This window comes from Alosa pseudoharengus, unplaced genomic scaffold (assembly GCF_046254945.1).
Source record: "Alosa pseudoharengus isolate Yale_2024_CS ecotype anadromous, Long Island Sound unplaced genomic scaffold, YU_APseudo_1.1 YU_APseudo_1.1_scf_1, whole genome shotgun sequence".
In the NCBI taxonomy this organism is placed as follows: Eukaryota; Metazoa; Chordata; class Actinopteri; order Clupeiformes; family Clupeidae; genus Alosa; species Alosa pseudoharengus.
The window spans coordinates 58029524-58041974 of NW_027468564.1; the positions used below are offsets into that span (position 1 = coordinate 58029524).

The 12451-nt window shown below is 41.7% G+C and overlaps 2 long non-coding RNA genes across 4 annotated transcripts; both read left to right on the top strand.

Moving 5' to 3' along the window:
- Positions 1-3864: 3864 nt before the first annotated feature.
- On the top strand, positions 3865-6097 carry LOC143116484 (uncharacterized). 2 transcript variants are annotated; one of them, XR_012985806.1, is made up of 5 exons: positions 3865-4117; positions 5094-5223; positions 5338-5403; positions 5814-5903; positions 6024-6097. It is a non-coding gene; the product is annotated as an uncharacterized LOC143116484 (long non-coding RNA). The 2 variants fall into 2 exon arrangements; XR_012985804.1 differs by lacking the exon at positions 3865-4117 and adding an exon at positions 4149-4980.
- A 3989-nt stretch (positions 6098-10086) lies between these two features.
- On the top strand, positions 10087-11124 carry LOC143116495 (uncharacterized). 2 transcript variants are annotated; one of them, XR_012985812.1, is made up of 3 exons: positions 10087-10117; positions 10351-10499; positions 10663-11124. It is a non-coding gene; the product is annotated as an uncharacterized LOC143116495 (long non-coding RNA). The 2 variants fall into 2 exon arrangements; XR_012985808.1 differs by having other exon boundaries at positions 10097-10260.
- Positions 11125-12451: the final 1327 nt, after the last annotated feature.

A 12451-nucleotide genomic window follows, 5' to 3' on the forward strand; every position in this document is an offset into this window, starting at 1 on the left:
CTACTAGACTGTTCTCACGTTGCAGCGCTTTACTTATATGAAGTAGCATTAATCAATATGAGGGGCAGAGGGGGATAAATGTTGTCCCCCCCCGACGATAAAAATAATTTAGCAGAGGTAGGGATAGGAAAACCAGAGGGGGGGAAATCCTAACCATCCCCCCCTACAAATCGCACCCTGGAAATATATGACGATCAAAAACTCATGAAAACGCACAATCTGGACATTTTATCTGGACATTTAATCTTAAAACTCTGCTTTTGATGGTTGCCACTTTGGGTTGAATCAGTGACACATGCACGTCAGGTCAAAACCAGGCCATTTTCGTGGGTTTATCACTAGGTGGCAGTTTTGCCAGGTCTCGTTAGGTCACTTCCCGGAATCTTTACAGGCAACACTTCATATTTCAAAGACGCTACATCTCCATTTCTAGAAATAAAACAGCGATTTTGATGAAAACTAGCCACTGTTTAGCTTGGGATTTCTTAGGAACAGAGGCATGTAGAAATAAACGGTTTGTACCCACTGAGAGCTTAAAGTCTCACGTTTCAAACAAGCCATAGTATGTGTCCATAGCTATAACATAGAATATGCTGTGGCTCTACAAAAATCATCAACAATGATCAAGATTGCTGGCACTCTGGGCCAAAGCTTCCGAAAACAGCGCGGCATTCAATGAGTTAAGAGATGCAAATGTTATTAAACAGATATTAATGCATTTTCATCAAATATGGATGAGTTATTTAATATTTAATATCTCTGCTTAAGTCTCAATGGGTGTAAGGCTATAAGAGCAACAACGAGAATGAGCTCCTAGAATTCATTAACACCCCCAAAGGTATTGATTTGAATCTTGAGACGAACCTGATTGATTTTGTTCACATGATAAAACACTTTTTTTTATGACTATGATCAAAATCTGTTTTGCGAAAGTTTGATTTTGAGTAGGGGTGCACCGATCCGATATTTGGATCAGATATCGGCCCCAAAATTGACAAAATAGCTGGATCGGGGATTGGAAAAATTAGCAGATCCATGGGCCGATCCAAATTTACTTCAACTTCAAAGACTGTGTCAGAACTTTATTTTCTTGTAGCCATTGCTGGCTTGTTTTGGTGTTTTTTAAAGGGGACATATTATGCAAATTTCACTTTTTGCATCCTTTTGTACCTCCATTTGGGTCTCTACTGCTCCTAACAACACTCCACGCGTGCAAAAAAGCCATCCATGCGTTTTCTGTGAGTCAGTTGAACGATTTTGGTGTCAGGAATCATAGGCTTCTATGAGCCATTTTCTGGCTCCCTTAACCTGACGTCAAAATAAGGGAATTTGCATAGAACCACCCTGGCGCCACCCCTCACCTCTCAACCCCCATATAGCCCCACCCACCCAATTAGTTGAAGATCCGCCATTAGTTTGCTGGTTTAACGAGCACGGACACCAAGCGCAATGACTACAAGCAAGAGCAAGTCACACATGAAGTGTTGTGTTGTTGGCTGCACAGATCAACACAAATCCTTGCACTTTCTCCCAGCCAAAGACGACAGAAGAACCGAGTGGCTCCACTTCATTTTCGATGGCCATGTTCCAGCGACAGTCTGGAAAAATTGTGTGGTGTGTGCGATAGGCCTGTCGCGATATTCAATAAATCAATTAATCGCATGATAATTAAAATTAGCTCGATAATTTTTCTGGCCGCGATAAATGCCATTTGCATGCTTGTTTGTTTTCCTCGTCTCTCTCTCTCGGGTCCTTAGAGTAACGATGAGTGTCAGTCACTTGTCAGTCGCATGGTGTGTGGGGAGGCGGGACTACTGGCGTAGCCTACCACAGAGTGCAGCTAAAGAGCCGCGTGAGAAGTATACCGGTAGGCACTAGGCAGAGAGAAAGCTAGTTGCGAGTTCGAGTAGGCTACGCCTAATAAAGACAAAAAAGATGGAATTGGTTTCTAAGCCAAACGCGACAGCTGCAGTGTGGGAGCATTTCGGATTTAAACCGAATGCCCGTGGTGAACCACTGAACGTGTGCGAGTCGGTGTGTCGCATTTGTTGGAAAACAGTCGCAATTAAAAGCGGCAACACAACAAACATGCATATGCATCTAAAACACAATCATCCGCTGCAGTTTTCCCAGTTGGGGAAAAAAAAACACAACAAGTGGGCCATCTTCCTCTTCCCGAGGAAAATTCTCAGAACGACAATATTATCGCTTATCGCAATAATTTCTGAGACAATTTATCGTCCAGCAAAATTTGTTATCGTGACAGGCCTAGTGTGCGAACCACTTCAAGGCAGACTGCTTTGAAAACTTAGGACAGTAGCACACTGCTACACTGCAGGATTAGCCATCAAACTTCCTTTGACAGAGGGATCTGTACCTACTGTTCGTGGCAAGTCACAAGATGAGAGACATGTAAGTACTTTCAAATAATGACTTTTGTGTTTCTATCGCAGTTAAGCATGAACTAACGTTAGGCTGTTTGTGTTTTGCCATTTAGCACAAGCTAACGCAAACATTACGGCTAACTTTAGCCCTGCATCTGCTTGGAGTGAGCATTTCCTCCATTCCAAATTGCAAATGCAGCACACAGCCGATCGAGTCATATTTGACAATCCCAGTCAATAATATCTGAAAGTAATGATTGTTAAAATGTCTAGAAGCTAGACCTCCATTAAATATTGTCATGTTATTCACAATGGAGGCCACCGACAGCTAAAAGCCCTTAGTATAAGCTAATGTTAGCGATTGTAGCCTCACTTTATAACGTTATTCAGTGTTTGCACATTTCCCCTATAGCAGCTAGCTCTATTTCAGTTAAGATGCAGGGTTTGTCACAATTTGTAGTCGTTTTGTCCTTACTGATGATGAGCTAGATATGGTCATGTTATCTACAATGAAGGTGGCCAGTAAAAGCTCTTAGTCTAGGCTAATGTTTGCTGTTGTAAATAAAGAGAGATATATTACCGACATAGTGCAAGAAGTTGTAGGCTCAGTTTTTAGCTCAAAATAAACGTGCATTTCCTGTACTCTAGAATTCATGTACAAGGGTTTGTCACAATTGACCGATCCCAAGCCCCGCCCCCTTTTACTATGTCACAATGAGGACTTCGGAGGACCTCGGTCAACCTCGGTCAATTTTGAATTTTCTAGTGTCCGTTCTGTATGACAATACGCCAGTTATGCGAAGGCTATAATGCTTCTTTTGTGAGTAGCCTAAGAAACTAAATAACTAAAGAGCTCAAAAAGGTTCAAAGATAAGCCTGAGATACTTGTAGAAGTGACATCCGATATCCTGACCGTGTGAAACGTTAACACACATAGGCCTAACTTTGGATAGGCTGCTACTTTTCAGTAAAGAAATCTGAGTGTGTACGAAAATGTTCCCTTTATTTGTGTTCATAACTACACACAAAAACATAACTAAATCTGGTTTCCACTGATGAAACGACAACAAGCCTACGAACAAACGCAATACTAGCCTAGCCTACTGCGATGCATTATTGATGGCTGAACGAGAAATAGACAATGTCTTCTAAAGATCGAATCATGTGCTGATTCAAAACTATGCCTTGCTATAGGCTATGCAGTCTCGAAATCGCCAATATTAGACCTAGCCTACTACATTGCCCACGTTTAAATTAATTATAGCATAATGATGAAGTCTAGTGCAAGACAAACCACGTCTGCAAAATGCAGATAGCCTATCATGCGTGGTATGGGTTTGAACTCGGAGTGGGTTCTTTTCAATACACTTGTATCATGTTTATTTGAACTCTTCCTTCTAAAGCAGCCATTCAAAATAATAAGTAGACTCTCGGCCTACCGAAGAGAAGCTTCCCACACAGCAGTAGACTCCTAGGCGGATCCGCCTTCAAGTCGCCAAACCCGCGTGACTGTCGCATTCGTTTTGGTGCCGCACAGAGGATCAGCTCCGCCTCCAGGCGGCTCCGTAAATTCTACTGTCAAACAGCGGGTCCTGAGTGGACCCATGTCGGATCCGCGGGCGCGGACGCGCCTGTACTGTAACGGTTGAATATGACTGTACACCAAGAGCCGAGAAGAGTCATACTAGTGGATATTTTCTTTGCTGGGACACAGTTGCGCTGAACCCTCTCGAGTAAGTGATATTTATTAATATATTGCGACATTCACAATAGCTAAACATTGGCCTTTGTGGTTTTATACTTATCATGTTTATTGATTGTAATGACGTTGTTTGATATTAGTGCAGACGTTTGTAATTTTGAGCAACAGGCTAAGTTAACGTTATTGTTAGCTGTGATGCTCATATGAGTCTGTAGCCTATTTGATTTAAAATGGGTTAGCAATTTCGGCAGAATATGTTATGGTAGTGTGATTTAAAAAACACACATTGTTATTTAACGTTAGTCTGGTCTTGTCTGTTAATGTGTTGCTGTTGTCCATAGTCCATAGTGCTACTATGCTAGCGGCATACAGCTGCTATCGATAGCTAGCATGCTGCTAAGCGCAATTGCATAAGTTATTGCTAATGTCTATTATACATATATATGTTTGAGATCACGTTTGCGATGCAATCCTTGATTAAGCTGATACATTGGCACTGGTATTTCAGTCAATGAAGTCAGTGAAGCACTCGTCTGCTATGAAAGCTACCTACAACTTTAGCATGTTGACTCACTGATAATGGTTTAGCCCTAGCTTCTAGCTAGCTGTGCATTAACGTTTGCATTTTGCCAAGTTTGGTCTCATACGTAACTTTAGTGTCCTTCTGCCATCTTTGTAATGAAAGCCTCGGCATTTTAATCACTGTTTAAGTCGGTTCAGACAACTAATGGGTATTGGCGTCTGTTTGTGATTTATTATGCTAACGTAACTTAACTGTATGGAACTTGGTCCCCATCTTCTATTTTGTTTGTTCTGCAGCGTCAACTTTTATCTAACGTTATGATTGCCTCTGTTGGGTTCGCTTGATGAAGATACTTTCTGGGTTGTTAAAATGTAATGTGAACACATTCCCGTAGCATTCCAAAATACACCAGAGATGCTTGTACTATATGTATATTTGGAAATTTTGGGATTGCAATAACCATAATGATATGGTTATTTAACAGCCATCGTTTCGGGGACTCTGATGAGAGTGAAGAAGAGCCAGTAAATGGTGACTTTGCATCTCTGAGGTACCTTCCAACTCGCCTGGTATATCAGTTGAAGCCTCAAGCCCAAGCCAATTGCACTGGCAAAGTAAGTAATAATCTCTTAACATTGAAATAACTAAATCATTATATTAATATTAGAGATATGGTTAACATTCTTAGTGCTAAAGACATTCCCCTCTCCTTGTATCTATTCCTCCAGCTCCACCATCTTGCCGAGTGCCAGGCAGCCGAGTCACTACCCCTCAACCTGGAGAAAACTGTTAAGGTAAAGACTGATCTCTGAAATAAAATTGAATACAGTGGCCCCATCTATATTAACACAGCAGTAGTCACTCTATTTCAAATCAACAGATTGCATCTGCATTACCATCTCAGATTTTCTGCATACTTCATACATTACTTTCAAAATCTCAGCCAAATATTTTGTCAGTTAAAACATCTGCATTCATGCAATATTGCCTGAAAAGTTAATTCATTATTATCAGATTGTATTGAAACACATTGATTTCAATGTTAATCCATTCATGGAGTTGATATAGATAGTGCATACCAAAATGTTGAAACATACAAATTCATGTCCAGTATGACCAGAGATTTGTTTTTGTTTGCCATTGTTTGGCCCTGTAGCTCTCAGCCTACCATGGTTAACAGATCACAACCATTTATCTCCCTTAGCACCTCACCATGGGGCAGGACCGCAACACTCTTCACCACCTCAACTCCCTGCACCTGCACCCGCATTTAACATACGGAGAGTTACTCAAGGTAGGGACTGATCTCTGAAATATTAGTGAATAGAAAGGCCCCATGTGTATTATCAATGATGACTACCATTTAATAAATTTTTTCCCCCTCTCGCACACCGCCCACCTCACTATGGGCCAGGAATGGCAGTCCCTCCTCAACTCCCTCCACCCCCACACCAGCCCTCAACGTGCAGCGAACAGAGGAGCTTTGTAAGTCATGTTTCTTTTTAAATATTATCTCCTTAACCCTTAGAACCCGATTGACGCAAAGTGCGTCAAAAAACACACCCTTTCTTCTCTGTTACATTGCTCCGGAATGGTTCATCGCAGCGAGATGAAACCTTTATTGCACGACAGAGCAGAAGTGGGGCTTTCCAACGAGACTACACACTTGTCTGTACGATCAAGTATGAAAATTAAAAAAAATAATGAAATTAAATCAAATTGCATCATATTTACAGTCTATACTTCTCTGCGTTCACCTGCACACACATTACTCTAGTTTGAATTACTCGCGAACCCGTGATCGCATCGATATGGCAAGCATATCAGATGAAAGAGGGGGCACATGGCTATCCATTGGTACCATGTTTATCGATCCTTCTGGCTTATAAAACCAGACGAAGTGACTGCAAAATAATAACGTCATGTACACAAACCAACGCTGCACACTCATTACTCTCGTTTGAATTACTCGCGGACCCGTGATCGCATAGATATGCCACGCATGTCAGATGAAAGAGGAGACTCAGAGCTATCATTTGATACCAAGTACATCCTTCTGGGTTATAAAACAGACGAAGTGACAGCAAAATAATAACTTCATATAGCTGGACTTACCCCACGTTTTTGTCTGTTCTTGTGGCAAAGCATGTTTATAATCCAATGCTATCATGTGTTTCTCTATGGCAAAGCATGTTCATATTCCTAGCAAATTCCTGCATGGCATCCAATTCAAGGCTCACATTGCATCCCAATTTGTTCAACAAATAAACACCTTTTTTGCCTTTACTTTGTTCATGGCAATGCAGTAAAGAGTTGAGAATTATTATGACTGCATACACACAGGCACGCAGGCTAACACGCAACCTCGGGTCAAGTCAGGTCAGATCAGTTCGTGTCACAGATATGGAGCGCAGAAAGGTCATTTTTCATCACTAAATAAAAAATGGCATTTATTTCCGTAAATCACACAGCAAATATTTCTGTAAATTGCTCAGCCCCAGAGTATCCCTCCAACATGGCAATTATATTGCCCGATTCAGGACAGTCTGCCCTGCACACACATGAAATGCATGTAGAGCTGTGAGCTTGCTGTGGTGAGATACATGTCGAAATATAAGAATTTTTATAATACACTTTTTATATTTTAATTCTTTAAAAATCAAAATAAAATCAATGCTAGTATTAATACATGAAATGATGGCAGATCTGAATAGCCTAAACTCTCCTGAAAAAAATAATATATAATATATGTGTGTGGCACTTACAATGACCAGAATAAATCCTTATGAATAAAGGTAGTGAAAATGCCCTAAAAACAGCTTAGGGTTCTAAGGGTTAATACCTATCTCATATATTGTATTGTGTAAGCATACTTGGCTTTGGATGCTACATACCATAAACATAAACATATCTGTCTGTTTGATTACAGGTGCTGTGAGGAAAAACATGGTGACACGGTCAGCCACGGACGCTGAGGTCACCAAGCACGCAATTAGGTGTTTCAACTGGCGGTGGATCGGGCAACGAGGAGACATGTTCCGCCTCCATCCACACAAATGGATTAGTAGGAGAAATAAGCATTAAACAATCTTTTTATTGAACTTCTTGTCATTCACCAGTTATTCATTTTCTGATATTTTAGATGTGCATAGCGCAGCATTTCATTGAAGTTGTAGCCTATTAGATAAAATATTTCATGTCTGCACTGACCTAGGCTGATAAAGCACTAAATTAGGTTTTGACCTCAAAATGAATGTAGAGTAGCCTAGGCAACGTAGGCTACTTAACAAAAACAGAATAGCTTATAACCTGTAACTTTCCATAAATGTCCATTTTATATTTCCATTGAGTAGTGATCACGTTTGTACAGTAAATTGATGTCTTGACTTAAACCTTTTCTGTTAGGTTTATTGACAGTATTGTTAAGTTAAAAATACGAGGCGATGCTAATCGTAGGCCTATCTTGCTGTAGTAGCCTAGGCTAGGCCTAGTGATAGTTTTACTTTTATCCTATAGTTTATCCTATTTAATCCTACAGCAAAAACAGAAGGAATTTTGAAAATGAGATAAACGGGTCCGAAACGGACCCGGGCCAGATGAGCCTTTATGAGTCCGTTGCGGGTCCGCGGCGGGTGTATGTATCAATTTACGGGTCCCAAACGGACCCGCCGCGGAGGTAAGGTTTTAATCGCGGATGCGGGGCGGATGCAGCGCGGAGCCACGGCGGGTCCGCGATCCGCCTTCGTAGCGGATCCGTTCCTGAGAGCATCTGGACTCCGATACGGGTCCGTTTCGCGGGTCCGTTCCGGATGCCGTCATACATCCGCCGCGGAGTCCTTTTGCTGTGTGGAATTCTCTCCACCTCCCCAACATGAGCTGCTTAACAGGCTAGTCACTCTCCCAAGTTCCGTGAACTTGGATCTGCAGCACTTGGTCCCGTCTTACTAATCCTCGAAATATGGTTAGATTTTGTTATGGACACGTCAACACCATATGTTCGCACAGACCTGTTTATTGAATCAGAGTCACATCTGCAGCAAATAAGGTAAACTACCTGCTCGGGATAACGTGCTAATTGTTTATCCAGTTAACATGCATCCCATTAGGATCCACGACACCGGATTTTTTTGTCCTCAATTTGTGGTGTTCCACCTCGTTGATGACAGCGGACATTGTGAATGTGTCCTTCTGCATACTGAAGGCCTTTCTGACCTCTGTTTTTTGAATAAATCAATATTGACGCCCAGAAATCCATACACTGTTGCACTAGGCTAAATGGGGGTGCTGCGTCCCCATGTTGAACATGCGTTCTCGCACACTTTCCTGCAAACTTGTCTGACTTAGCAACAGTAACTATGGGACTGACAATGGGAGGAGGGGCTTGGGATCGGTCAATTGGTACTCATGGTGAAACAATATGACTGATGAGTGTATGCTCTGATAAGATGAAATTCAAGACCTCAAGAAGCTATACGTTTTATCAGTCTTTAGGCTTTGTAGCTGCTGAATGCAAGCTTTTTGTCAGAATTTGAGCATAAATTGTTGTACTGTACCCATGCAATGTATTAAAATGTTACTCATCTCTGCTCTCATCCCTCTTCTCTTTCCTCCTACAGGCTTGCACTTCACAGTTTCCGGCAACAAGAGAAATTGGTTGTCAAACAGATCACCCAGAGATTCTGAAACGTACTGTTGGTACACAGCTCTCTCTGCGGACTCTTCAGCCTCACTTCAGAAGTGAAGGTACAAAGTATGATCTCTCACAAATGTTTCTGATAAGGTTAAGCCTCTAGCTGTTACCTCAGTAACTTATTGTCATTTGTTTGTACCCAATTATGTACCATCACTTGTTGCGTTTTATTTCTTTATTTATTCATTTACAGAGATATGCCATCTACTCCAATCCATGAAGTGAGTAAATATATAGTTTACGAGACCTGCATCATGGAGCTGTTCAAGGTGTGTCCTGTGTGCAAGCATCCGTGCACCATTCAAACGAGACGGCTCGGGACATTCATCTCCGTGGTGCAGCAGTGCCCCCATTGTGAGTACCGCCGAACCTGGGACAGCCAACCTCTACTCAACAACACACCAGCTGGCAATGTTCAGCTCTCTGTGGCAGTCTATGTGAGTGGAGCCTCATTCTTTAAAATTCAAAGGGTAAGTGAATTTGGTCATAGTTGTTGAATAAAGCATGAAATGATAAATAATACAGAGGTAGTGCCAGCTTTAGGTGCAATTACATTTGTTTTCAACAACCCTTTTCTTTCCAATCTCTGTTTACTATTAGGTCTTTAGGGCAATGCACCTACAAGTGTTCCTTCAAACACATTGTACAAGTCCTTTATAGTTGACAATCAGAACTAGTGTATTGGAAGTCAGTCATATGGATTCAACTAATTTGGTTATATTAGCCCATTGCAACTGTTGGCATATCATGGTTTTGTGATAGAACAACAATGTTTTTTGTCTGTTGTAGGAACTCCAGCGTTCTACCAGCTGGAGAAGGTGCTGAGTGCCAAAAGAGTCCTCAAGGACATTGCTAAGCTTAGCCCCCACCACCAGACCTCATCATTAGAGTCATTTCACAGTGTGATCTTGCAATTTGCTCCAAAAAATGTGGTGTTTCCTTTCCTTGGGATGCTTTGCAGGTAACGGGAACTTCGATTGCACAGATGGTAATGATACATATTATGTGCATGCCATTATTTTCATGTTTGGTTTTCTCTTTACTGCGCAAGACTCTACCTGGCTGCTCTGCATTACAATGAGAATGCTGCACGAGACCAGGCCACCTCATCCTCTGGGGACCCTCTCTACAGGATGCATTTCCCAAAGTACAGGAAGGGAGAGTGCAGGGTGAAACCCATCAAAACTGAGACAACATTCCGTAAGTTACATAATCTTTTATTTATCAACAATAAAAGATCTGTTCATTATGTATGCTATTGCACTATAGTGGCTTTACAATGAACAAAACAATAAATAAATGTACAATGAAATACTACAAACTATGTACATAGTTACAGAAGTGTTTGTGAAATATTGCACAGGGTATGTGGAACACTTGATGGGCTTCATCATGGGCGAGGTCTTTATGGACCCAGAAGCATACAGGGAGGAACTCCTGAAAATAAGCATTCCTCCGGACCTGTCCTCAGAGTTTGAGCACCCAGAGAAGGAGGAGGTGATCGCCAACTACGTTTCTCGCTTCAATCCAGGGGAGGCAGTTTGAAGCCCACGTATTGTCCTTGGCTGTCAGGAAACTCCCGACGAACACGCAGGACCACACATGACGGATTGACGACCCTTATTCTGCGTCCAAGGAAACCCCAACACCAACTGACAAAGCTCCTGTAGGCAAGATACCTGTAACGACTAAAAAAAAACATTGCATTAGTTAGCAGGTTACATAATCTGTCAGTTCTGTCAAAAATGCAAAGTGCAATTGTCATATTTCAAGGAAATATTATGTTTTATTTCTGTTTTCTGTAATAAATATATTTTGTAATGTCTTATGTGTGTATGTTTGATACCTGCTGAATTTGCAGACAATAGCCATACATAAAAAGAAAGACAACAACAATTGGGGCATGTGTTGGTGTGTAAGGCCATTAGTGACCTATGAACATAGACTAACATCTGCTTTTGCTGATAAAAACGGTAGCCTATCACTTCTCATGAACACTTGGAAAAACTAATAAGTAGCCTAATAAATAACACGTACTGCTCTATTCCCCGGAGCCGTAAGGCCCCATGGTCAGGTCTGTAGATGTTCAGTGCGTTCTGAAGAGAATAAACATTCAGGCACACCGGGTATAAACATGGATGATCAATTATGCATTGAGGGATCTCCTCCAGCTGCTGCAGACGTTGTGTGATCTATAATGGTAAGGTAAGGTGAGTGCTATGCTAGCACAGTCGCTAGCATTATTCGTAAATGAGTGAGTAATATGGCATACTCGCTAGCTCATTTGTAAACTAGATGTACCGCAGAGCGGTACAAAATATGACCGCCGCCCAGTCCAGCACATTTTTTCCACAAAAAGAAATCACGCTGAAAGGCCTATATGATTCTAACTGTCTCACTAAATTGCATTATCCACACTCAATTCTCACTGGTATCTGCTAGACAACAAGTACCAAAACATGATTAGTTCATAGATTTCACATGTAAAATTCATTTTATACAACCCCACCTCCATCTTGCCTGTTCATAATTATGAGAAATTCTTGATTGTTTGTGTTATGTTTATGTTATGTGTGTGGGTGTGTGTGTGTGTGTGTGTGTGTGCGTGCCTGCGTATGTGCCTGTGCATGGAAGCGTACATATGTCTACTGTGTGAGTATGTGTCATACGCAGTGCCGGCCCAAGCCTTTTGGGGGCCCTAAGCAGAATTTGATTTGGGGGCCCCCTCCCACAACGCAGTCACCTGTGCTTGGCGATAATTAACAACTTCACACTATAATGTCATATTATAAATTAATACAGTGAGGTTATGTATTAATACAGCGACTGATTATGAACTACTGTCCCCCTGGACACAGATGCATAAGGACCCTCTCCCCCTACCCTGTTTGTGCAAATGTGGGTACAAACGGGTGGGTGTGTGTGTGTGTGTGTGGGGGGGGGGGGTTAGATGTGATTTCCTGTATTCTGGTGCATTTTTGGGATGGTCAGCTGGAGAAGGGCAGTACCTAAATTTGTTCAGATTCATAGCCTTTTGCTTTTTGACTTATTGGTAGTGAATTCACACAACTACTTGGGGTTCAGGGTCCCTTGACCTCTTGGGCTCGGTAGGCTCATTCAGTAATCCATCCTTGCTCACATGCCAAAAATGT